Source organism: Myotis myotis, unplaced genomic scaffold (genome assembly GCF_014108235.1).
Source record: "Myotis myotis isolate mMyoMyo1 unplaced genomic scaffold, mMyoMyo1.p scaffold_m19_p_2, whole genome shotgun sequence".
NCBI lineage: Eukaryota > Metazoa > Chordata > Mammalia > Chiroptera > Vespertilionidae > Myotis > Myotis myotis.
The window spans coordinates 139649339-139677309 of NW_023416324.1; the positions used below are offsets into that span (position 1 = coordinate 139649339).

At 40.5% G+C, this 27971-nt stretch overlaps 1 long non-coding RNA gene across 8 annotated transcripts; it reads right to left on the bottom strand.

Moving 5' to 3' along the window:
• Positions 1-1837: 1837 nt before the first annotated feature.
• LOC118676988 lies at positions 1838-27950 on the bottom strand. Of its 8 annotated transcripts, XR_004974285.1 has the most exons (6): positions 27732-27950; positions 23074-23319; positions 18901-19000; positions 12205-12256; positions 5048-5149; positions 1838-2434 (listed from the first exon to the last, which is right to left on the bottom strand). It is a non-coding gene; the product is annotated as an uncharacterized LOC118676988 (long non-coding RNA). The 8 variants fall into 8 exon arrangements; XR_004974288.1 differs by lacking the exon at positions 5048-5149 and having other exon boundaries at positions 18901-19044; XR_004974284.1 differs by lacking the exon at positions 5048-5149 and having other exon boundaries at positions 1841-2434.
• Positions 27951-27971: the final 21 nt, after the last annotated feature.

The following is a 27971-nucleotide window of genomic DNA, read 5'->3' on the forward strand; positions in this document are numbered from 1 at the left end:
TCACAGTGGTGTGGGTTCCATTCCTATCAACCACTCATCTCAATTCTTTCTTAACTTTTGTTGCCCTTTCCTTTTTGCTTGGGCAGAGAAAGCCAGCTATGTCAGAGGGACCTTGAAAGCAGGACAGAGTAATGGTGAGAATGGTGAGGTTGGAGATCAGGGGATCTATCATCATGGAACCAAAGAAACTATTTTTTTGGTTTTTTGGGGTTTTGGTGACATCACCTTTTCCTTTGCTCCATTTATGGTACATTTAGATTTTTGTAGGCTCTGTTTCGTTGCCACTGACCTTCCTATAACCTTCCTTCCATCTTCTCTCCACTCTGTTTCCTGATGTTTCTTTCTCTAGCTCTGTGTTAGTTTACTAGGCCTGCTGTAATAGAGTACCACAAACTTGATGGCTTAACACACATTTATTATCTCTCTGTTCTGAGGGCTGGAAATCTGAAATCAAAGTATCTAGAGGGCCCTGCTTCCTCCGAAGGCTCCAGGGAAGATTCATTCCTCACTTCTTCCAGCTTCTGGTGGTTGCCAGCAGTCCTTGGAATTGCTTGTCTTGTAGCCATATCACTCCAACCTCTGCCTTTGTGTTTATGTGGCTTTTCTCTCAGTGTGTGTTTGTGTCCTCACATGGCATTCTCTTCTTTGTCTATGCTCAGATTTCCCTCTTCTTTTAAGAACAGTCGTTGATTTAGGGTCCACTCTTATTTGGCATGATATCTTCTTATCTTCATTACATTTACAAAGACCCTATTACTAAATAAGATCATATTCTGAGGTTTCTGGTGGACATGAATTTTGGGTAAGCACTAGAAAATGCAGCATAAATTCATTTACGTCCTATAGTTCAGTTAAAGTAGAACTGGCTTAGAAGTGAGAAGACCTAGATGCTGATTCTGCCTGTACTACTAATTTTATGAGTACAGACTTTGGAGTTCACAAGCAGAGGTTCAAATCTCAGCTTCATCACTTAACTTCCTGAGCCTCAGTGTCTTCATCTGTAAATTGAAGTAAACTATACCTATAATTTAGATAGGACTAAATAAGATCATGCTTTTTAAATGCTTGGAACAATACCTTGTGGGTATTTAACAAATGATACTTTTCTCCTAAGCACTCTCTCTTAGTTTCTCCACAGTAAAATTAAGTGGGTTTATTTTCAAGATCCTTCAAGCTTCAAAGTTTTGATAGTTTCTTTGAGCTATTTCCTTTTCTTACTCTTCCTTACCCATGTGTCTTATTCCTTTCCTCTTTAGCAACTTAGGCTCTTCAAGGTTAATTGAATACAAGGTAGCCTGTTCTCCCTTCCTGTCCCCCCTAATCCTTTTCGCCCCACTTTTATTCCTGTGGTTAGGCTGACATTCATCTGGTTGGCCCAGGAACAGTCCTAGTTTGTGCCACTACAGCAGTATAATTATTGATATTTCCCCCTTTTACTCTCAAAGCATTCTGGTTTGGATAATGAATTATATGGTCACCCAACTTAGAATGTTCTTATAGAACTTACATCTGCCTCTAATATTGCATGGCGCATAATAGGTCATGTTGCCCCTTAATTGTTTTGTGGATCTGTCTCTTTTGTAGGATTGAGGGCAAGATTGATTTTCTGTGTTTCCCCAAAGTCTAGCCCTCACCTGGCACAGGGGAGGTGCACAGCAATGTTTGTGAAACAGGTGGATGTTCTTGAAACCTTGCTCTACTTAATAATGTGCTTTTCAGGTGCTCAGTAAATATCTTTATTTTTTTAATTTTTATTTAAAAAAACTTTGTTGAAAATATTACATATATCCCCTTTTTCTGCCCATTGACCTCTTTTAGCCTGCCCTCACCCACCCACCCCGGGCCTTAACCACTCTATTGTCTATGCCCATGGGTTATGCATATATATGCATATAATTTCTTTGGTTGATCTCTTTCCACTCCTCCATCTTCCCACTGAGATTCCACAGTCTGTTTCATGCTTCTGTGTCTCTGGATCTATTTTGTTCAATAGTTTATTTTGTTCATTAGATTCCACATATGAGTGAGATCATGTGATACTTCTTTAAATTGAAGTAGATGGCTGCCCTTTATGAAAGTGAGAAATGAACCTAATAAGAACATTGCTCCTCTCTCTGCTTTCCTTGTCTGTGGTCATTAACTCAGAGCTCTCATTTCACCTCCAGATTTGTGACTCATTTCTTCCTCTTGCCTCACCCCTATCTATTTCAATTCTTTGAAAACTGAAGTTATTCTTTTCAGGACTCAGCGGGTACTGTGGTGACCTGCTTTCCAGTTGCAGGGTGCTTTAGGCAAGTGCATCTCCATGATGAAAATCTTTCCACCACCCAGAGCTTTGGAGGCTCTGCTGCGTGTTTCAGAAGCGCTTTATCTGCCATCTTGTTTCTACCTTTGAGGCCACACCCTCGTCGATTGCTTCATCCTGTGTCTGTGTCTGTACAAGTGAAATTAAGTGATAAATCAAAGATGGGTTTAATTCAGGCTTCAGAGTCACTTTTGCATGACAGTTTTTCTTGTTGCTGTCAGCTCACTGCCTCAGCACCCCTCCCCAATTTGTTTTTGAGGGTTGGGATCTTCTATGACACAAGGAATGTTTTCTGGGCTTTGTCATTTAGTTCCAATGGTGGAAAACATTTCCCTTCTTCAGGAATTTTGAAACTGAATCTACCTGAATTGAGTAAATGTGTTGCTTTTCCTGCTGGTGGCTGAAAACCATCACTTATTCATCTTTGAACAAACTATTATTGAGAACTTACTACATGTAAGTAATGAAACCAACAGTTATGTGTCCAGGAGTTCTGTAGAGGCCATGGCGATGTGCTGCTCAAATCAACTTTCAGGAGTTGCAAGGGATCTAGTTAGCTGCAGCACCTCTGAATCGGCCCCTGCTTCCATATTGCCAAGCCTCACTCCTCCTGGCCTTCTCTCAGCTGTTAACTGCTTGTGGTAGAGGTAGAGCCAGGCCATTTCTGCCCAACAGGGTACTCCTCCATCTTTGCTTGGGGACCTGCAGCCAGCCTGGCTTAGACTTTCTCAGAGCTGTACTGTAGTCTGACCCTCCAATTTCCCAGTCCTCTTTCTTATTTCCTTCTCTTTCCTAGGTGTCAGACCAGCATCAGGGTCTGAAGACTCTCCCCACTTATGCTGGCTGCTTCCTCTCTATTTCTTCACAGGCATTTCTTCCAAGAAATCTCCTGCATGACTGACTGCACCTTGGCATGTGTTTCTTGGAATCGCTGAGATCACAGAGGTTCCCAGTCCAATAGTATAGATGAAATGTGTACACATAACACAGAATACTCTTCATTCCATTCCTATTCAACACTAATTGGTAGGATTAATGTACAATAGGGACATATAGTCTTAGATTTAAAAATGAAGTCTATTTCCCATAGTATGTATTTCCTTGAGGGCAAGGACCATGAGCAATATAATTCTTTGTTTAGTTTTCAGATCACCTGTCATAGGTGATAAAGAAAAGCACTTAGGAGGAGAAAAATAATGGTAGAAGTACGACTACTACTACTACTAATTTGAGGGCCTTCCCATCTCAGGCATTAGGTACTTCATATATATTTTTCTAAACCTCATGCCAACATCACAAAGAAGATATTGTTGTCATGCTCATTTTTCAAAATGAAATAAATGAGAACAAAGAGGTTAAATAGATTACTCAAAGTCACCCTAGATTTAGTGAATGACTGTGCTCAGGGTTTGGATTTTGGGGCCTCTAATGCCCTTGAGTTTCTCATAATATCATGCTCAGTCTTAAGGGAGATCATTAAACCTAGGACAGACCTTAATCAACCTGAGAAGTTTGAGCAGGGCCCCTCCCTATGGCCTGGCGATAGGCTAGACCAGGGTCTTTGTCTGTAAGTTATATATTTAGAGCATTTTATATGGTACCTTTAAGAATTTTTGTGAAAGGAAAGTGATATCTTTAAGATTGGGTTCTCCTTTCTTACTGATTCTGTGGTCTAAGATTGCAGAGCAAGACAGCAGCACAGAAAGAAGCTAGACACAGAAGGCCAAATAATGTGTGGCTTCATTTATATGAAATTTTAGAATAAGAAAATCTATAGACAGAAAATAGATGAGTGGTTGCCAGGGACTGAGGGATGGGAGAATAGGAAGTGACTGCTAATGTGTGTGAGGTTTCTTTTTTTGGGTGATGAAAATGTTCTGAAATTAGATAGTAATGATAATTGCACAACACTTTGAGTACATTAAAAATTATATGTATACCTTAAAAGGGAAAATGTTTATGATATGTGAATTATATATCAATAGATATTATATGTTTATGCAGCACTCAGGCTCCCAGACTCTCTTCAAAAACTCAACCTATTGCATTAGCTGAAACTTCTCATATTATACATGTTTAATGTTAAAACGAACTATGATTCATTATTTTAACCTTGTTTTTTGAGAGGCTGGATGAATTATTTTGCCTAAAAATATGTGCATAAAATCCACCCTTTTAGACTGTTCTTTACAAAGGTTTCAATGCAGTTAATTTGGATGTGGGTGTCTGAACCAAATGCCAACTCTGGAGTTGGTCCTGGATCTAGTTGTTAGACTCAGATGATGCCCTAATAACTATAGCAAACAGTATGACCTAGACAAGCCTACTGTTTTTATAGCTAGAGCTTGAGCAATTTCTGTCCCCAGGTGCCTGGCAAGAACATTGATTAGGACATTCCTGCACATCTCATTGAAATCCAGAAGCTGTGGTTGTGCTGTTTGCCAACACTGCACACTCAGTTGGCTCCCACGGGTGTGGGAACTTCCTGTTCTTGGCAGAAGACAGAGAAGCATTGACCCACCCTATAATTCCCCGGTGCTACTAGGTGTGGGTGTCTCTGCAGGCTGGGCTCTAGACAGGGAGTATTTCTATCCATGTTCCACCCTTGACTAAAGCAGCCAGTTGCTGAAAGGTTCTGGGATGAGTTGTTTGTAGTATTAGTCTCAAGTTTCTAGCTGTAGAAAAAGGTTAATGACAATGGATTCAGATGATCTTATGCAACATTATGTCCAACACACTCACAGAAGGTGAGATAGGCAGTTCATGGCAGAGATGGGACTAAATTCAAGCATCACAATTTTGATTTAGGATTCTTTCCATCTTGCTTTCACCTCTCGTAAATAACTGTGTGGTCAGAGATGTGGAAATAAAAATAATTAGAGCATGGATTAATTGATGAACTCAGAACCTTCTGCTTTGCTATGCTGTATTTGTAGCAACTCTCTAATCTTGCCCCTATATTTCCTTCCTCTAGCTTTCTCTCTAGGCTATATTTTCTAGCCACTTTGGGTATAAGTTTCCAAACTTTTGTAGTCACTTTGGGTATAAGTTTCCAAACTTTTCTCATAATTCATTTTATTGCTAATGTATTTTGAGTATGTCCTAGACATAGTGGTGGTTTCTTGGGATAAAAGATGAACAAGACCTAGAGCCTAACCTTCAGGCACTTACAGTATAGAAGAGGACACAGACATAACTATAACATAGAATGATAGTAGCTAAAATAGAAATATAACTTGAAACCCAAGTACTGAGAAGAGGAAATGGAGTGAGTAATTTCAGGGCATGGAGCATGGGAGGCAAAAAGATGAGGGAGCGGGGAGGTTTCACAGAGGAAATGGCATCTAAGTTGGGATTTGAAGAAAAATAGCAGAATAAAAAACTTGCTGACCTGCTTTCATTTCATGCTTCTACTCAGGTACTATATATTTTATTTTTATTTTTTATACTCACCTGAGGATATGATTATTGATTTTAGAGAGAGGGGGGGGGGGAGAGAGAGAGAGAGAGAGAGAGAGAGAGAGAGAGAGAGAGAGAGAAACTCTGTGTGAGAGAGAAACATCTATCGATTGCCTCCAATATGTGCCACAACCTAGGAAGAACCCACAACCTAGGTATGTGCCCTGTCCAGGAATCGAACACACAATGTTTTTGGTGTATAGGACAACCCTCCAACCAGCTGAGCCACCCAGCCAGGGCTCAGGTGCTATTTAATAAATTTATCATAACAAGAATTGTATTGTATTACAAATGCTTCCAGAAGATGATGGATAGATAAGTACAAGTTGGAGCTAAGGCTTCACACGCGAAGCTCACCTGGAAAGTTTAGAACTGGTTGGGATACTGTATAAGTGACATACCTTTATTAAGGAGGCTCATGGCAAGCACTGATGTCTTCAGAGCCAGAAAAAGATGGGCATGGCTGTAAAAGTTAGTCCAAGGGCAGTAAATATGTTGTTAATATTATTTTGAGTATTTACAATGCATTGTACCTCATGTATGTTACCAGATTATGATATTTAATTCTCATAATAACCATATAAACTAGGTACCAGTATTTTTATAGGTGTAGAAACAGAAGCTCAGAGAGATTGAGTAAATAACTTGCCTAAGGTCTGAGAACCAGAAGGTGGTGAGCCAGAATTGGAAGCCAGGAGTATTTAAATCCAGAGACTGAACTCTTTTTTTTATTTTTTTAAGATTTTTAAAATATATATTTTATTGATTTTTTACAGAGAGGAAGGGGGAGGATATAGAGAGTTAGAAACATCGATCAGCTGCCTCCTGCACACCCCCTACTGGGGATGTGCCCACAACCAAAGTACATGCCCTTGATCGGAATCAAACCTGGGACCTTCAGTCCGCAAGCCGACGCTCTATCCACTAAGCCAAACTGGTTAGGGCCAGAGACTGAACTCTTGACTTCTATCCAGTGCCATGGTGGGAACAGATTTAGAATGTAAACCAGGAATCATTTGAATTCTTTAAATATCCCCCATAGAAATTCTAGGACATCCTAGGTACATGGTGTTAGACTGATTAGTGAATATTTGCTGAGTTCCTGCAAAGTCATTAACACAGTGTGAGCCCCTGCACGGAATGCAGAGAAAGATGAACTTAAGTTCTGGAGAATAAAACTCACATAAAAATTTATATGGAACCAAAAAAGACCTCGAGTAGCTGCAGCAATCTTGAGAAAGAACAAAGTTGGAGGAATCATAATACCAGATTTCTAGTTACACTATAAAGCCACGATCCTCAAAACAGCCTGGTACTGGTACAAGAACAAGCACATAGATCAGTGGAACAAAACAGAGACCCCAGAAATTGACCTAAGACATTATGTTCAATTAATATTTGACAAAGGAGGCAATAGCATACAATGGAGTAAAGACAGTCTTTTCAGATAATGGTGTTGGAAAAATGGGACAGGTACAGGCAAAATAATAAAACTAGACCACCAACTTACACCATACACAAGAATAAACTCAAAATGGAGAAAAGATTTAAATGTAAGTCATGAAACCATTAAAATCCTAGAAGAAACCATAGGCAGCAAAATCTCAGACACCTGTCGTAGCAATATGTTTACCGATACATCTCTTAGAGGGAAGGAAACTAAGGAGAAAATAAACAAATGGGACTACATCAAAATAAAAAGCTTCTGCAGTGCAAAAGAAACCATCAACAAAATGAAAAGAGAGGCCACTGTATGGGAGAACATATTACCCAATGATACTTCTTATAAAGGGTTAATTTCCAAAATATATAAGGAACTCATACAACTGAACAAAAGAAAAACAATCCAATTAAAAAATGGGCAAAGGACCTAAATAGACATTTCTCCAAAGTGAACATACAGAAGGCCAAGAGACATATGGAAAAAATGCCCAAAGTCACTAATTATCTGAGAGATGCAAATTAAAACAACAATGAGGAATCACCTCACACCTATCAGAATGGCTATCATCAACAAATCAACAAATGACAAATGTTGGCGAGGATGTGGAGAAAATGGAACCCTAGCACACTGCTGATGGGAATGCAGACTGTGGCAGCCACTGTGGAGAACAGTATGGGGTTTCCTCAAAAATTAAATATGAAACTCCCATTTGACCCAGCGAGCCCACTTCTAGGAATATACCCTAAGAAACCTGAAACGCCAATCAGAAACAATATAAGCAGACCTATGCTGATAGTACCACAATTTACAATAGCTAAAATTTGGAAACAGCCCAAGTGCTCATCAACAGATGAATGGATAAAAAAGCTGTGATGTATTTACACAATAGAATACTTATGTGGCTGTAAGAAAGAAGGAACTCTTACCATTTACAACAGCATAGAGGGATCTGTAGAGAAAGATAAGTATCATATGATCTCATTCATATGTGGAATCTAATGAACAAAATAAACTGATGAACAAAATAGATCCAAAGACATGGAAGCATGGAACAGACTGATGAATTTTAGAGGGAAAGCCGGGGTGGGTGGATGGGGGAGATTAACTGGGGAATTTATATGCATACTAGAGGCCTGGTGCACAAAATTCATGCACTTGGGGGTGGTGTCCCTCAGCCCAGCCTGCACCCTTTCCAATATGGGACCCCTCAGGGGATGTCCAACTGCCTGTGGGATTGAACCTAAACTGGCAGTCAGACATCCCTCTCACAATCCAGGACTGCTGGCTCCCAACTGCTTGCCTGCCTGCCTGCCTGATTGCCCCTAACTGCTTCTGCCTGCCAGCCTGATCACACCCTAACCACTCCCCTGCCAGCCTGATCGATGCCTAACTGCTACCCTGCTGGCCCGATCATCCCCAACTGCCCTCCCCTGCTGGCCACCTTGTGATGACATGGGGGCGGCCACCTTGTGACCACATGGGGTGGCCATTCTTGTGTCAGGGTGTGATGGTCAATTTGCATATTACCTCTTTCTTATATAGGATATGCATAGCCCATGGACACAGACAGTGTGGTGAAGGCCTGGGAGGGATGGGTGTAGGATGGAGAGGTTCAATGGGGGGAAAAACAAAAGGAACATCTGTAATACTTTAAACAATAAAGATAAATTTTTTAAAAAGAAAAGAGCCTAGGTAATTGACAGAATAAGTGCCTTGTCTGAGGCCGTATAGGTAGTGAGTAAAGACCCAAAACTTGAACACAGGACTTTCAACACTGGGATTAGTGCTGTTTCTTCTAAAATATTGCCAGATAGGTCTTGGCATTCATACATAGGAGAGTTAGATCCTGTAGGACCAGAAGCTAAATCAACATCTTACACAACTTATAGGGTCATGGTTTCATTACATTTTTTTTCTGACGTGAGATATGCTTTTCCTAATGTCTACCACTATGGTGGAGCCAGACCAAACGTGTTTTGAGGCTGTGAGCCAGAAAGATTTTGAAGTCCCTGTTTGATGTGCTCTCTTACCCTCTTTTCTACTATTCATCAAGTCTAACTAAATATTAAGAGAGAAAGAGAGAGATCTGCTCAGCTCCCTTTTCCAATTATGCTGATCCCGATTCTTTCCATATTTGTATAATGATACACCTACAAAATGAACTAAACTACTTTTCATATAGGGAAGAATTTAAAATCCATGGTTGAAAGATCTGAAATTGTTTATATTTATTGAATTCCGTGAGAAAGTTAATAACAGCCTGTCAACAAAGAAAAGTAAAAATCACATTGAAAGCTAGAGGAAGTTAGATAAAGAGACTGGTGTAATGCAATATTCTGGAACAGCTTGGGGGACCATTTATTAGATTCATGTGCTCAGAGCTGTGAAGGTTTTGTGCCTCATTTTATGTGGTCGCACAACAGTGTCTTGGAGTGTAGCCAAAAACAGTGTTATGAGCAACCAATAATTGGAAGGACTTCACAAGGGTTTCTGAAGAAAATCTCTCTCTATACCTGAAATCTTATCATTAGAATTTCATTCTTTTGAGTCTAAGAGATTTTGAAAGAGTTTTCTCTTAAAACATAGTTACCCTTTGAAATGCCATGCTCTTTCTTAATATCTCAATGATAGGCTAATAATTATTTACTATTTTATTGGGTTATGAATTAATAGATTCAGTTCTTGAACTGCCAAGTAAGAATGACCTTAGGTTTCACCAAGCCAAACCCTCTCACTTTATTTGAGGCAGTGAGAGGTTAAGTGATTTGCCCACATTTATTAGGAAAACAGGAAAGAGATACTGGGATTTCTTATTCTCATTCACTCTTTTGAAAGATATTTTTTTTTTTTTACTTGTACAAAGATACATGCATATATAAAGGGCATTCTAAAAAAGTATACATACAGTTTAACAGTTGATAGCTCAATTTTGAAAATGAAATGTATTTTAATAAATACTGTTTTTATAATTATTCACAGTATATATATATATTCCCTATAAAACCTTATGTAAGCCCTGGCTGGTATGGCTCAGTTGGTTGAGCATCATTCCTATGTAGGCCTTTTGTCCATTTTGTTGCTTGTCTTGTTTTTACTTATGGTGTTTTAAAATTAATGCAGAATGTTTAAATTTTTATGTAGCTGTATCATTAGTTAATCTAGTTTTTGATGGACTTTGGGTTTTCTGAATGTCTTAACTACTCTAATATTAAAACTCTATCCTCCCATGGTTCATTCTAACACTTTTAATTTCTTTTAAATGTTTAACTCCATAGTATAGCTACACCATAATTTATTTGTTTTTTCCCCACTTCATTTAATTTCGCTGTAGAAAATTTATATCTCTGTACTATGTGTCCTCCTGTCCAGTTACATGGTGATTTCTCTCATCTTTTCAGTTTCTTTTTAAACTTATTTTTAAAACTTGATGAGAGAGAGAGAGAGAGAGAGAGAGAGAGAGAGAGAAACATTGATGTGAGAGAGAAACATGGATTGATTGCCTCCGATACATGCCCTGATCGGGGATTGAACGCACAACCTGGGTATGCGCCCTGACTCAGAATCAAACCTGCCATGTTTTGGTGTATGGGACCACACTCCAACCAACAGTTCTTTTCAGTGTTTTTTTTTAAATGTCCTCATTTTTCTTCACTTAGGTGTGACATATTTAACTTTACTCCTCGGCATTTTAGAGTTTCATTACTCCTGTGAAGAGAATCATTATTTCTTTGGATATTTCCAACTGGCTATAGCTAATATAGCAGAAAGGAATGTATTTTTTTTTGTATTGCTATCTTATCTGGTGATTTTACTGAATTTTATAAGTTCTAATTGGTCATTAATTGTTTCTATTGAATTACCTAGGCAGATAACATATCATACTGAACATTTAGTTTAATAGTGAATAGAAATGGTGATGATGGCTGTTTTCTTTCTGTCTCTGTTTCTCTATCTCTCTCTGCCTTCCTCTTTTTCTCCTTTCTGTCATCCTCTGATTCTTCAGAGGTGGTGAGGAATGAAGAAACTTCTTCCTCATTGCTTATGAGAGGGATGAAGTTCCAGAGGAAGCTTGTATTTTGTGGCTCAAGACTTTCCCTACACAGGGTCTATGCTGGCTTGCCACCCCTTAAAAGACCCCTGTCCCTAGAACTTTTTAGAAAATGCTTATAGGAATTTATGGTAACTCCAGGTCACAGAAAAATATGGTTGCTATGTGCCCTTAGGACAGTAGTTCTCAAACCTGACTCATTACCAGAACCACTGAATAAAGGATTATAAAGCTACAAACTCCTGGGCATTATCCTGGCCATACTGAATCAGAATCACTGATGGTGGGGCTTGAGAATTTTATAAATTATCTCGGTTAAGGTTGAAAAACATTATCTATACTTCTAGTAGATACACTTAATATTTAATCAAATGCATTTAAACACATATTAATCTATATTTGGCCTAGAATTCATGAGCATCTACAACCTCCTCTAGAAGAAGACATATCAGTTTTGCTTCTCTTCTCTCACTTCACCTCACCATATTGTAGTTATCTAAATCCTTCAAGTTAGAGGAATGTGGATGCACAGACAGGAGGTCACATTTGTGAAAATGCAGAAGATACACACACATTCATATTTTTCCAAGCTATGATCCCCATTATATTATTCACATGCTGAAAGGCATTAAATCCTTTTTTTAAAAAAGTAAACAGAGGTCAAGAAGAGAAGCATGCTGTGTTCCTGGACATCTGGGTAGCCTAAACATAAGTCCTTAATATTTCTTTTGCTCCATCTCACTTCAGCTGACAAGGTGGATACATTTGTGGGGCTTTTTCAAACCAACTTCCCATCAGCCTAAAAGTAGTTTCACAGTTTCAAAGTTAATAAACAGAATCAATAGGATGATGAGGGAACTGTTAATCTTGTAGAGCTGTGTCATTTCAATATGGTATTTTGGAAATTTCTTACACAGCATAATTTAGAATGATATACATTCCACTTACTTGAAAGTTGTGACCCTGCAGCTCATATTGGTCACAAGTCTTTCTTGGGACTCTAAGGACAAAGACAAATACTTCATCAATACCTTGCAGATATTTTGTTGGCTCATGTTGATTTCATGTGCTTCTGCCCTTTTAAGTCTTTAAGAGTAAAATCTACCAAGGACACTGGGGACACCTACCCTTGCAGGTAGGTATATGTTCTTATGTTCTTACCGGTTGAAAGACCATTTGAACCCCCTATTCAGAGTGGTCAAATTGTATTATTAACGACATAAAATAGGGATGCTTTCCCATTTCCTTTCTGTTTTATCAGCCAGGGGAGCTCTTATTTTCCCCAGTCTATTCCTGCTCGAGCCTGATTCACAAGTAACTTTTAGTTCTTGTACATTCACATCATGGTTTCCAAATGGCTGCAATAGCTCCAAATGTCATCTCAGGAAATAAAGAAAACTATGTGTCACCAACAAGCTCTTCTTGAATGTGTCCTTCTTATCAGAAGCCAAACCTTTTCCAAAAGCCCCAGGAAGAATTTCTCTTGTATGCTATTGGCCAAAATAGAGTCATATGACTATTTCATGTAGTCTGTGAAAGTAGCAACCTTGAAGAAGAAATGCAATCACCACAATTGGCTAAGGATATTATTAAGCAAACAAGAGTTAGAGTTCTATGGGAAAGGACTTAGCTTGCTAGTTTGCATTTACGTAATTGTTCATATCTATATCTATGTCTATGTCTATGTCTATGTCTATATCTATATCTATATCTATATCTATATCTATATCTATATCTATATCTAATCTCTCTATAAATCTATATCTGTCATTAATGGACTTAATGTACATGAAAATCACTTTGGAGCTTTTGTAGAAATACAGATATTAGGCTCTGAATCTGCTGGGTGAGGTTCGTATGTCTGTGTTTTTTTAAATTCCTTCCTTTTACTAAACATTTTATTTTAAGGTTTACCAGTACTATTATAATTTTTATGTATACATTTATTGCATAGTAATATTTTTAATAAAAGCTGGTTTCCAGCTTTTATTATAAATCTGACATAAACCTTTAAATGAGTTTAAGCTTTTTACATAATTAGTAATATTTACTTTAGGAAATCTCAAAAATGAGACTTGGGCCTGAATATTTTAAAGACTCTTTATATGATTTCTATAAGCTGCTGTAAGAGCTATAAGTTTTATTTGTTAATAAAAAGGGACATTTTCAAAAGGCAAAGGCAAGTGCAATAAAAATGGGGTATAAATGTAAAAAAAATTAAAGCTCAACCTACACTGTTTTTATTTTAATTACTCACATGGCTCTACCTCAAAGTGATGCTGTGATTAATGAACCATAGTCTAACAACCATACAGTAATTCCAAAATAACTCAAGTTCTTTATATTTCATGAGTCCCGGAAGAGAATACGCCACCCACAGCAACATGTCTTACTGTTCCCTCTCCTTTCCCCATTCTCTTTATTTTGTACACTGTGGTACTTCTTTTATCCAACTCTGGGGAAATCTTTTCTTCATCCTTGTGTTCCCTCTCCCTTGCCATTGCCTTCTGATTGTACATCACAAAAGAAAGAACAAGTCTAATATGCAAATAGACAGAACAGCGGAACAACCTGAACAACCAAACAACCAGTTGTATGACGTGTGCTGACCACCAGGGGGCATGTTTGGAACATGGCGGGCATTGGCCATGGTGTGATGGTAGAGCAGGTGAGTGGGAGCGCCAGACCAAGGAAGGGTGCTGGTCACTGTCATTGGGGCGAGCGTCTGGTGGTTACTGAAAATTCTATGTTCCTGCATGCCACGGTCCTGCCCGGCACTCCCACCTGCCACTGGCGCTGGAGGTACCGCTCACACCCACTGCCAGTGCCAGCCCTGCTCGCACCCACAGCTGGCACGAGAGCTGCCGCTAGCACCTGCTGCCAGTGCCTGGTACCAGTCCCGACCACTCGGTGCCGTCAGCGTGTGCGAACAGCAGCTGATGGCCCCAATCACCCCTCAGGGCTTCTCCACCTCCCCCTGCCCCTTAGGGGAGATTGGGGCAGCAGAGGATGGGCTGAGACCAGCCCATGTGCCTACCATAGCCTCATAGCCTACACTTCCTTTCAAGGTGCATGAATTTGTACACTGGGCCTCTAGTATTTTAAAAAAAATAATAAACATTCCTGCTATTTAGTACTGAGTTGTATTAATAGTTTATATAATGTTAGGATTTTTCATGTTACTCTTATTTTATGCATTATAGCACTAAAGCTCTAGTATCAGTATAATTAGGAGTTCTGGACTCATATCCTAGTCCTGATTTTAATGAGTTTGATAGCTATGTGATTTTACCTGTCTGGGCCAAGTCTCCTTACTATAAATAAAGTAATTAGACTATGCTATTGTAAGGTCTCTTCCTACTCTGAAATTTTATTATTCTTAATATTCTCAAAAGACCTAATGGTTGAGAAGACTGACCTGGGGGCTGAGGCCCAGTTATCACAAGTTCTTTAGAAGGAAATCCTATGAACACAGGAGGCAGTGAACAAGAAATTAAAAAGTCCCCTTCCTGACAATGTTCCCCTCCAAAATGTGCACTTTTTTGGGGGGAAAGTTATTCCTTATTTTCTTCTACAAATTCATGACTAGTTCAAAGCTCTTATCTGGAAGTCATTGTCTTATTACCCTCCTTTGAGGTGGCAAATGCCATATTGGGGGAGGGAAGATTTACTTCCTCCCACAATCTACTGTATAGTTTTCACACAATGTTGAAATTCAACAATGTGGAAAAGATACAGAATCTGGTAGACTTTACGTACCAGGAAAAAAATTGAAGCGGCTTGAATAAATGGTGTCTTTTTACAAAAGTGGAACATTGAACATCCTCATATTACATTAATAATTTTATGTATGGATCTGTAAATGGTGCTGAGTAGGGGCTGTGCTAGAGAGGCATATGAAGGAGGTACTGTGGAGAGTAGTGATATTACAAGAATGTGACCCTCAAGATATATAGCCCCCCTTTTTGGAAGAGAAACCTCTGGGTCATGGGGTAGGAATAGAAAAAAAGTTAGTTGTTATGAAAGCTGTTGTATGTTTGTTTTTTTTTGTGCTTGCCCTGGGCAGTGCTATCCTCTCTTTAGAGTAATCTTGAAGCTAGGAAGCAGCACAGAGGATAAGGACCCAATTAGATGTTCAAGGAACAGAGAGAATAAAGAGCAGAGGTAACAGCACAAATAGAACAAACAAGATTTCAATGATAAGCCACAGAAGAATGGGGAAATAAACAGTATATGGGGTGGGGCCCACATATTTTTCAATCAACTGTGTAAACGCTTTTCTTGGAGTGTAGGCAAGATGTTATTTAGTCAGTCACCTTTTAACTTGAATCTGAACTTTCTCACTTTTCTACTCATACCTTTTCTTCTCACTTACTTACTTACTAAAAAATCCACATTTTTACTTCATCAGCAATGTGCTTTTTATGATTATAGGCTCTTAAAGTATTTACAGTCACATATTCAACCAACTAAAACAAGGTGATTATGTACAGATCATGTGTGTGGTACTGTAGGGGAAGGAATCTATACTGATAATAGAGGAATATGCAAATTGTCCATTACACCATCACAGAACGACTGGATCAGCAGGCTGTATCCCTGCCCCCTGTGCCAGCCCAGGTAGGAGCCCAAATCCTAACCTACCTAAAACATGGCTGTGTGCCATCATATCAGTAAGAAAGGGACATCCCACACTTGCCTGGGCATCTAAGTCACTGGCCTAGAGAATCAGGGTTTCTCCCTCCGGACCTGACCTCTCTGGCCTGACCCTGCCCCCAGCAGATTTGCATATCCCAAACCCTCTGGTGCTTCCAGGCACTGAGCATTCCCACATCTTCCCTGCCTCCCAGCTGCTGACCCCCACTATATCCTACCCCAGAAGCACTCTGTCCTCCCCAACTTTTGGTTTTTATAGACTAAATGCATGGTGGGTGTAGTTGCTTCTCCACAGATTTTATTTGATAAGAACCCAGCGAAGTCGCTTAGCAACTGAGCTGCTCAGACTTCATCAGGGACAATGAATGACACACCTTACTTGGCTTTGATAGCAAATCAATCTTACTCTCTTATTTTTTAAATAGATTTTTATTGATTTTAGAGAGGAAGGAAGAAGGAGAGAGATAGAAACATCAATGATGAGAGAGAATCATTGATCAGCTGCCTCATGCACATGCCCTATTGGGGATCGAGCCCACAACCCAGGCATGTGCCCTTGACCAGAATTGAACCTGGGACCCTTCAGTCTTCAGGCTGAATCTCTATCCACTGAGCCAAACCAGCTAGGGCAAGCAATCCTATTCTTAAAGACTTGATTTTTGTCATAAACAAGTGGATTTGAATCATATCAAACCAATATACATTTTTTAATGAAATGTCTCTTCATTTCTACTAATGCAATGCTACCTTAAAGCTTATGTTGTATAATCTATACCAGGAGTCCTCAAACTATGGCCCGTGGGCCACATGCAAATACAAATATTGTATTTGTTCCCGTTTTGTTTTTTTACTTCAAAATAAGATATGTGCAGTGTGCATCGGAATTTGTTCATAGTTTTTTTTTAAACTATAGTCCAGCCCTCTAACGGTCTGAGGGACAGAGAACTGGCCCCCTGTTTAAAAAGTTTGAGGACCCCTGATTTATACTAATAAAAAGGGCAATATGCTAATTAGACCAGACATCTTCCGGAAATCCATCCGGACAAAGCCACGGTGGCGGGGCCCTAGGCAGAGGCGGTTAGGGGCGACCAGGCTGGCAGGGGAGGGCAGTTAGGGGTGACCAGGCTGGCAGGGGAGGGCAGTTAGGAGAGATCAGGCTGGCAGGCAGAGGTGGCTAGGGGTGATCAGGCCAGCAGGCAGAGGTGGTTAGGGGCGATCAGGCAGGTGGGCAGGTGAGCAGTTAGGACCCAGTGGTCCAGAATTGCGAGAGGTATGTCCGATTGCTGGTTTAGGCCTGATCCCTGTGAATGATTTAGGTATCCATTAGGGTTTCTTTCAAATCTCAGACTATTTCTATGAAGTCAAAAGAAAAGAGGTTTTTCTTGTGTTCACTTAGGCTAAAGGGATTCCCAGGTCTATTCTCTGGGCTGTTCTGTTCTTTCACTTATTAAGCAGCTACTGGTGGGATACCATTTATGCACTCATACTTTGCCAGTTGAGATGGGGATACAAAGAATTACTACTGGCTTAATACCTGACATTCATGAGCTTGAAATTTAATGGAGACTAAACACACACACACACCTCACCACCACCACCACCACTACCACCACCACCACCTTTAAATATATTTTTATTGATTTCAGGGAGGAAGAGAGAGAGGAGAGAGATAGCAACATCAATGATGAGAGAGAATCATTGATTGGTTGCCTCCTGTATGTCCCTTGCTGGGGATCGAGCCCACAACCCAGGCATGTGCCCTTGACTGGAATCAAATTCGGGACCCTTCAGTCCACAGGCCAATGCTCTATCCACTGAACCAAACTGGCTAAGCCACACACCACCTTTAAATAGCTTTCACAACCTAGCAGAATATAAGCATACATCTACAAGGAATTCAGGGAATTGAATGATCAGTGGGCAAATTTTATGGAAGCACTGGCTTTGTCTGGATGGGGAGATGGCTTACTGAATTTACACACCTCTGCAGATTTTCTTGGTCTCATCTGGTTCTAGGACCTTTACCTCTTCCATCCATCTGTTTTGCCTGAGCTGCTGTGCCTGACAGAATTTGTGGTCTATGAGGTTCTATCACCCAACACTGGCCAGCTCCGTGCTTGGGAGACTACCACATTGATACCTGTAGGAATTATCACTATTAAGCATAAGTTTGAGCTTTCTAAGCAGCTTGCAAAAGGCCCAGAAGATGCAACCTAGAGGTGTGGGAGAGTTTACTTTGGCTAAAGAAAACCAGGAGCTAGAATTTGAACAGATAAGTATTCTTTTCCTTTCTTCTTCTAACAGGCTAATCTGAGACAGTTTCTATGACCAACCTATTTGGAGACATCCTAGGTAACTGAGTGAGTGACCTAATAAGTGACTGGCTGAGGTACTTCAAGCTTATGGTGAAGTAGAGGCCATTGTTGTTATGCTTATCTCACATAGCTTGCTATCTTTCCCTGCCTCACTTTCCTTTTCCTTCATTCTTGTCCTGAGAATACACCTCCCTGAATAAAGTAATACCCTGTAATCTTTGCCTCAATTTTTGTTTTCTAGAAGTCTTGGAGAAAGACAGAAGAGAAGACAGTCTTTGTAGAGTTAGAATATAAAAGGGAATGATCTGCATTGAGAACATTTATGTTGGAAATAGCCACAATCAAATTTTAGAGGGCCATGTTGATAGACATGTAGATTCTTTGAAAGTTTTTGAGCAGAGTGCCATAATGGAAACTGGGACTTAGGAAGGTGATTAGGTTGAAGTAGAAACCTGGAGTGTTTGGAGGTGGGGAGAACTGGAGGCAGGAAGACTAGTTTTGGTTCAAATGTGAGGATGAGTGTAGAACCAAGCTGTAGAAATTAAATAGTAGACAAGGACTTTTCTGATGGCTTTAGCCATTTTCATAAAAATAGGAAGCAATGTAATTCACTAGAAGTGAGTAAGAGGAAGATACAATTGGAGGGTTGAGGAGGGAGAGAATGTGAGTGTACCCTCTTGAGTCATGCTCCTGAATATCCATCATCCAGATTCAGTCATGTTGCTTCTTGTTGGTGGTGGCTATAGGCCTTTCTGTTCTCCAACAATATGCTCCTAGGGCACACACAGAATTTCTCATTTCATAATGAATTTGTGCACTATAAAAAATTGCCAAAAGACTAATCAGATATTTATACATTCTAGTCAATTTGGATTTTGTTAATTAAGTTTTGTAAATTAATTTAACAGATTAAAATTAATTTGTTAAAAGTTGTTCATTAAAACTACTACATAAAATGCCACTTACAATACTTTTTAATGAACAAACATATGAACTCTTGGTTGTACAGAAATTAGCTTTTCTTTTTTTAAAAAAATTAAATATTTATTGTTCAGATTATTACAGTTGTTCCTCTTTTTTCCCCCCATAACTCCACTCAACCCTGTTCCCACCCCACCCTCTGCCCTTACCCTCCCCCACTGTCCTCACGTACGATTTTTGTCCCGTCTCTTCCAGCACCCCCCACACCTCTTTCCCCCCAAGAATTGTCAGTCCACTCCCTTTCTATGCCCCTGATTCTATTATATTCACCAGTTTATTCTGTTCATCAGATTTTTTATTCACTTGATTTTTAGATTCATTTGTTGATAGATATGTATTTGTTGTTCATAATTTTTATCTTTACCTTTTCTTCTTCTTCCTCTTCTTAAAGGATACCTTTCAGCATTTCATATAATGCTGGTTTGGCGGTGATGAACTCCTTTAGCTTTTTCTTATCTGTGAAGCTCTTTATCTGACCTTCAATTCTGAATGAAAGCTTTGCTGGGTAAAGTAATCTTGATTGTAGGTTCTTGGTATTCATCACTTTGAATATTTCTTACCACTCCCTTCTGGGCTGCATAGTTTCTGTTGAGAAATCAGCTGACAGTTGTATGGGTACTACCTTGTAGGTAACTAACAGTTTTTCTCTTGCTGCTTTTAAGATTCTCTCTTTGTCTTTTGCTCTTGGCATTTTAATTATGATGTGTCTTGGTGTGGTCCTCTTTGGATTCCTTTTGTTTGGGGTTCTCTGTGCTTACTGAACTTATAAGTCTATTTCTTTCACTGGGTAGGAGAAGTTTTCTGTCATTATTTCTTCAAATAGGTTTTCAATATCTTGCTCTCTCTCTTCTTCTGGTACCCCCATAATTCGGATGTTGGTTTGCTTGAAGTTGTCCCAGAGGCTCCTTACACTATCTTCATATTTTTGGATTCTTTTTTCTTTTTGCTTTTCCGGTTGGGTGTTTTTTACTTCTTCGTATTTCAAATCTTTGACCTGATTCTTGCAATTCTCTAGTCTGCTGTTGGATCTCTGTATAATGTTCTTTATTTCAGTCAGTGCATGCTTAATTTCTATTTGGTCCTTTTTTATATCCTCAAGGGTATCACTAGATTTATTGAGGGTCTCACTAAATTTAGCCGCAGTTTCTATAAAATACTTGAAAAACCTTAAAAGTGTGGTATTGAACTCTATATCCAGTAGTTTGCTTTCCTCCATTTCTGTCATTTGTGACCTGTTTCTTTGCCTACACATTTTGGCTGCTTCCCTGTGTTGATAGGGTGGCTTTCTGTGCTAGGTGTTCTATAGGGCCCAGTAGCTCAGCCTCCCCAATTACCTGAGGTAGACACTCTTGGTGCACCCCTTTGTGGGCTGTGTGCACAGTCTTGTTGTAGTTAAGCGTTGATTGTAGTTGGTATCACTGGGAGGAATTGACCTCCAGGCCAATTGGCTGTGAGAATCAGCTGTACCTATTTTGGGAGAACTTCTGTGCTGGAGACACCCTTATGGGGCAAGACTTGCTTCAGTGGGGCTTTGGTGTTCACTGAGTCTGCCCTCTGAGTGTGTCCCTTATGGATCTGAGGAATTGTAATCTGGATGGTCCCACTCTGACCACTGGGTCCACTGGCATTTGGATCTCTAAGGAGGTGCTAATTTAGCCTCTGCCTGAGGCTACTCAGCAGGAGCTATGGAGAGATCTGCAGATTCCTCTTCTTTGTTTGGGGTTTGGAGGTGCCCAGATGAGGCCCAGCTATGAAGCAATGCAAGCTGCTATGGGGCCTTGGGCCTTCTTTTGGAAGTTCTGGGTCTCTGTGACCCAGCTGCAGTTCGTTAGGTAATTTTAGATTGCAAAGGGCCAGGTCATTCATATGAAAAAGCCTCTGTGCACAGCTTGTGTGGGGCGGGGTCTCAGGGAATCAACAGGGTGGAGCAAACAGCTATGGCTGTTCCTCAGTCCTGCCCTAAGGGGCCCCGGGTCTTAGTGTTTCACGGTAATCGCTGCAAGCATCTCTGAGAGAAAGCTGCCCTCGTGTTCCGCCCGTTGCCAGACAGTCCAGTTTCTCCTGGTATGAGTCTGGATCCCCAGAGACTAGCCCAGAACTGGAGTTCAGAGTGGGAGCCTGTGTCTCTCTCCCAATTGAAAAAGACAACTGCATCCTCACTTGCCAGCCTTTTCTGCATGGGCCTCCGTACCTCTGCACTTTACTTCCGCAGCTCCTCTGAGTCTCAGTGTGCTTTTCTCTTTCCTTCTAGTTGTAGAATTTCCACTCAGCCAGCCTTCCTGTGGTTCTGGATGATGTCCATTTTGTCTTTTAGTTGTATTTTTGAAGTGGTAGTGGGAGGCAACAATTTCAGGTGTTTACCTATGCCGCCATCTTGGTTTCCGCTGCCAGCAATTGCCTTTTCTTGTATAGCCAGAGTAACCACAGAATACTTATACAGTAATAACTTTTGTCTAGACTTGGTTGTTCATGAGAAGGAAGAAGTGGCCTTAGCAAGCCACATGTTAATCTGGATCCGAAATGCAGAAGTGTGTGCTCAGTTTATTTATGTTTTTAAACACTCAGCTACATTTAAAAATATTTTTGAGTAATTTAAATTTTGGCTTGTTTTTGAACACTTGGGTTTGTGTTGAAGTTAAATAGTAGACAAGGAATATTCGGATGGCTTTAGCCATCTTGGTAAAATAGGAAGCAAAGTTTGTGTTGAAGTTCCCTGTGCCCAAGATTGTTTTGCTAATGTTCCAAAACATTATGTGAGTGCAGTTTATGTGCTAAGGCAGGTAGGCAGAGGTAAACTATAAACCAGAGGATATAGTACATCTACACAGCTCTGAGTTGAGAAAATTTAAAGAACCCTTAAGTTAAAACAAATAAACACACCATGAATGTGAAAACAGTCCCCTAAGCCGTGGTCGGCAAACTGTGGCTCACAAGCCACATGCGGCTCTTTGGCCCCTTGAGTGTGGCTCTTCCTAGGCCTTAGGGGTACCATAATTAAGTTAATAACAATGTACCTATCTATATAGTTTAAGTTTAAAAAATGTGGCTCTCAAAAGAAATTTCAATCATTGCACTCTTGATATTTGGCTCTGTTGACTAATGAGTTTGCCGACCACTGCTAAGGAAACAGTGGATTTGTTGTGCTTGATGTGTGGTTTCCAGGGACTGAGAGTGTTGTTTGGATAGTGACTCAGGCAGGAATCTGCTTTTAACTCAGCTAGTTAGTCTTTCTGTGGTGACATAGGTGCCAAGGTGGGTCCTTTTGCAAGGGTGGTTTCCTAATAGCAATGCCCCATTTGTCTTTAGCATTGAAGTGGCGATCCTGATGCTTATGGTAGGATGTCATTTTCTTTGTGCCATCACATTTGCTTTTGCATGTCTTTGCTGGTTGGGGGCTGTGTTTATTGGTAAAGAATCAGCTGCTTGTCATCGGTAACTAGCTGGTTTCAGTTTCATCATAGGAAGATGAAAGCCAGGAACAGCATTTAGAAATCAATCAAAGGCTTATGGGAGTCTGACCAGTGTCACTGATGGAAGGGTGAACTGGATTGGGGGAGTTTTGGAAATAGGGGCAATTTCAAAAGTTGGGGGAGCATCATATTTTGAAACAATGAACGATGAGACAAAAACCATCTCAGCAAGGAGGTGTGAAGTACAAGGAACACATGGAGGAAAACTGAATGAGACAGACTTTTTAAAAATTCTTGTACATAAGAGAAAGTGTATGCTATATGTTGGCTCCTTTACCTTACCGAGGTGCCTATGCCAGCAGCTGTCAGCCTTGCTTAAAAATATCCCACAAGGTTATGAAGCCTCTGAGGCTCACCTTCCTTCAGGTCACTTCCAATCTTCCACACAGACTTACCTCAGTACCTCAGTCCCTGGACCTGCTTGGCAGTCTCAACTTGCCTCGGCCCAGTGGCATTTGGCTTTGGTCTACAGTGGTTATGACCTGGCAATCCCATGTGATGCTGCTTGTGATAACTGTCTCTCTGCATCATGGATCTCATTCATAAGCTGGAAGTTTTCTGTATCTGATCTGCCCATGGCACAACACACAGATGTCCAGTATTTATTGCTCCATCAGACTTGTTGAGAAAGATTTCTTCCTCTGAAACAACAACAACAACTCTTTAAGGACAAAATAAAACAACATTTAACCAACCCATCAATAAATCACCCACTCAAACCCCCAAAGATCCTTACTTATAGAGAGTGGCTGAAGGCCTCCCAAGGAAGGTTGCCTGCATTACCAAGGCAGATACCAAGGGTAGGCGTTTCCCAGGCTATAGCCACTGATTCCGACTTCAGCTACAGGTAAAAAGTGCAGCCGAGCCAGCAGGCTGCTTCAAAATGCTCAGCTGGCCTCTGAGCCCTGCTAGTGCCTACTTGTTAAGTGACCTGATTATGTCTCTAAGCTTACAGAACTGACAGAAGGAAAGTGCCTGAAAGTTGCCCTGCTAAGTATTAGTATTTGCCTTGGGTTCAGGATTTACCATGGTGTGTGTGTGTGTGTGTTTTAATATAGAAGAATGAGGAAAGAATGAGGTTTTCACTGACAGATAATCAGTGGTCTTGCCAAATCTAGTGGTGTTTGTTTAATTGTCTCTAAATTCCTCCATAGGAATCGGTGCCACCATCTTATACATCACTCCTACCTTTCATCTCTTGCCTAGTGGTGGTGGCATTTCTTAAACCTGGCTTTAAAGACTGTTATTTGCTTTCTATACTTTCTTTCTTCACTGGATAATAGGTTTATTTTATGATTCCAATTCTCATCTCTGTGTAGGTAACACCTGCCTCCACTTATCCAGCTCCAGATTGTCACCTGAGTTTTGATACTTATTTGTAGCTGCCAACTTAGATGCCTTCATCATGATGAAGTCATTTAGAAATCATGATGTCCCAGGTCTAACTTATCTTCCTTCAAAATTTCTCCAATTTACTCCCAGTTTTATATTTCTAATACTGGAGTAGTGTCTTCATCTTTTAGTCCTATTCACTACCTTGTCCTATTACATTTTATTTTAAATGGTTCTTTACTCTGTTTCCTTTTCTTTTCATTTTCACTGCCACCCTCTAAGTCTTATGTTCTAAAATCATTAGCCTCTTGTCTTTACACTGTTGGATATATCCTCTCCAAATGCCATTATTACTATGAAACTCTTTTTTTCCATATCCTACAAGGCAAAGCAAAATCTCCTAGCTTGGTCTGCTTCTGACCCCATCTCCTGCCACATCCACTTTGCTTTTATTTAGTTAGCAGGCAGCCTCAGGGAATCCAGTTGCCTACTGCCTCTTGAGTCCCCTTGAGATTACCACAGTAGCAACAACAAGAATCTTGGTAATTTTGATTTTCACACTTGGGTACCTCTTCTGGATCTAGGAACTTCCTTCTCAGCAGCACTAAACCTGTACTCACTCCATATTTCATTTAAACCCCAGGTGGGATGTCAGTCAGTATATGAGAAGGGGAAGGATTTGGCGATAGGGCATTTTTCCTAAGTAGAGTTTAAGAGGAAGGTTTAGAAGTACATATCCTCATTGTAAAAAACGAACTAATCTTGAGATTTAGGTAAGATTTGTACATCTTTGGATGCATTTTATTCTAGTAAAACTTTTCTGACGAGGATCTTGTGCATAATAAAATAATAGAAGACCAAATATATTAGCAAATATAAATTCATGCATAAAATATTGCTGGGAGTTGTATGTTTTCCACTGGAGAGTGGGATTAAAAATTATTAGCTGACCACAGAGATCTGGGAGTAGCATGTGCAAGAGAATTCTAGGGAACCACTTGCAAACGAGAGGAATGTAGTATCACTTTTTACTTTTCCCATGGCCATCACATAATGTGTGATGAGTAAGGGTTGACTTCCACACAGAGATGGAGCATTTCCCAAAGCCCATTAGGGAGATTAATCTTGCATTGATGTAAGATATGCTAGTGTTCTTTCTTCCTTTATTCTGTTATTAGAAAAGGGCTTTCCCTAGCCGGTTTGGCTCAGTGGGTAGAGCGTCGGCCAGTGAACTGAAGGGTTCTGGGTTCGATTCTGGTCAGGGGCACATGCCTGGGTTGTGGGTTCGGTCCCCAGTGGGGCACTTGTAGGAGGTAGCTGATCCACGATTCTCTCTCATCATGTATGTTTCTATCTCTCTCTCTTCCTTCCTCTCTGAAATCAATAATATATATATATATATATATATATATATATATATATATATATATATATATTTTAAAAAAAGAAAAGGGCTTATAATTTCTCTCTTCAGAAACCTATGATTGCTTTCCATGAACAACAACTCACTAGGTCAGATTTGACCTTGTGTTCTGAAAGGCTCTAGCTGTGGCAGTGGTAGAAAAATCCACCACCCAAGGGCATGTAAGGCCACACCAGATTTGACATGTAGAAGTCAGGAACAATCAAGGGCATGTAGATACTGGGACAAAGAGCTGATTTGGAAACATAATTTATATGTGAGTGTTCCTATCCTGGCACGCGGGCAAACTTCATTCTTTTATCTTTGAAATATACTAGTGCCAGGCTCTGTAGCTGGTTTCCTTCCAGATGAAACAAAACTGGGAGAACTTGGTCTGGTGACTTACTCATGGCCAAAGAGGTCAACAGGGTACTTTAGTGACAGTGGGTAATAACAAGAAGCAAGTGTCTCATACATTGGGCATCTTGCTTCCCAGCATGGGATCAGCAGCAACCATTGATTGAAACTTAGTCCCTTTCCAATCAAATACTGGCAATTTTACCTTGCTCACAGGGACAATTACTTTTCCCTACTATATTCTTTAGAGCAGTGGTCCTCAAACTTTTTAAACAGGGGGCCAGTTCACTGTCCCTCAGACCGTTGGAGGGCCGGACTATAGTTTAAAAAAAAACTATGAACAAATTCCTATGCACACTGCACATATCTTATTTTGAAGTAAAAAAACAAAACGGGAACAAATACAATATTTGTATTTGCATGTGGCCCGCGGGCCATAGTTTGAGGACCCCTGCTTTAGAGTGTTCAAACAGATGTAAAACTGCCGTTAGCAATCTGTGAATCATGTATCTCTTGACCCAACTGATCTTTGCTAGTGTTCAAAGGCTGTAGAAGTATTTTCATTTTTACTTCTCTGATGAGCTAGAAGCTATGGTGACTCTACAGCTAAACTGAAACAAACCGCCTTCATCCCAATTGTCATTTTATAGAAAATGCCTATTTATCTTTCCCATATTATTATAGTATGTAGCTGAATTATAGGCAAGATGGGGGCTATAGAATGCATACTTATTGACTGAGGAAGAAGTAAGCAGGTGGTTTTCTGTCATATTTTTATCCTTATGGTGAAGCTTGTGGAAGCTATGTTATCAAAATTGTTGCTTTGGAACTTATCCCAAGTGTCTGATATGAATCTGGGGTTGACACAGACACAGTATGAAGCAAAGAGGATAGTCATCTCATGTTATATTGTCACTCCCCCCAATCTCTCCTTCTTATTCCCATCAACAGAGAGATTTTTGAATCCAATAATAGGGAATCTTGGATTCTTGGTTTAACTGTACCCAATATATTTTCCATAGAGCAGGTTCACATCCCTGGACAGCTGTGTCAAATGAATTTCTTTGTGTTGTCAAGAATGGGAATGACTGACAAATCTCAGAGGAAAGGCAGGAGGGGGGAAGATTAACCAGGAATTTATATACATACTAGAGGTCTGGTGCACAAAAATTCGTGCACTGGGGGGGGGGGGGGGGGCGGGGGCATGTCTCTCAGCCTAGCCTGCACCCTCTCCAATCTGAGACCCCTCAGGGGATGTCCAACTGCCTGCTTAGGCCTGACTGTGGGATCGGGCCTAAACCAGCAGTCAAACGTCCCTCTCACAATCTGGGACTGCTGGCTCCTAACCGCTCGCCTGCCTGCCTACCTGATTGCCCCTAACTGCTTCTGCCTGCCAGCCTGATCATCCTCTAATCACTCCCCTGCCAGCCTGATTGACGCCTAACTGCTCCCCTGCCAGCCTGATTGCCCCCAACTGCCCTCCCCTGCTGGCCATCTTGTGGTGGCCATCTTGTTATGACATGGGGGCAGCCATCTTGTGACCATGTGGGGGCAGCTATCTTGGGGCAACATGTGGTGGCCATCTTGTGATCACCTGGGGGCGGCCATCTTGTATGAGGGCGTGGTGGTAAATTTGCATATTACCTCTTTACTATATAGGATATGCATAGCCCATGGACACAGACAATAGCGGGGTGAAAACCTGGGAGGAGTGGATGTGTGGTGGAGAGGGTCAATGGAAAAAAAAGGGGGACATCTGTAATATTTTCAGCAATAAAGATAAATTAAAAAGAGCAAAGAATGGGAGTGATACAGAAAAGACCATAGCTTGAACTGGAGAGCTTACTAGAACTGGGCCAATCCCTGAGGTAAGACAGAATATCAAGTCTTTAAGTCCCAGCTTTGGCTCTGCTGCTTTGCTAAGGTTAAGAAAATATATCAAGGTGTAAAAAGTACTGTTACCTCAGAAAGAATTGAAATGTACTTAGCTTGCCTCTTGCTGTTGCATTCCTCATTGGGCCATTTCCTCAAGGTGAGATGAGAGATGCTGGCTGGTGAAGAGTTTGTAGAGGTGAAAGGAGTAGGGCTGACCTGGGAGCTGTCTTCAAGAGGAATGAATACAACCTATTAGCTTTCCCAATTTATGGTTTTTCTGTAGACACCTCAACTATGAACAATAGTTTCAGTGAGGAAGACAGAATG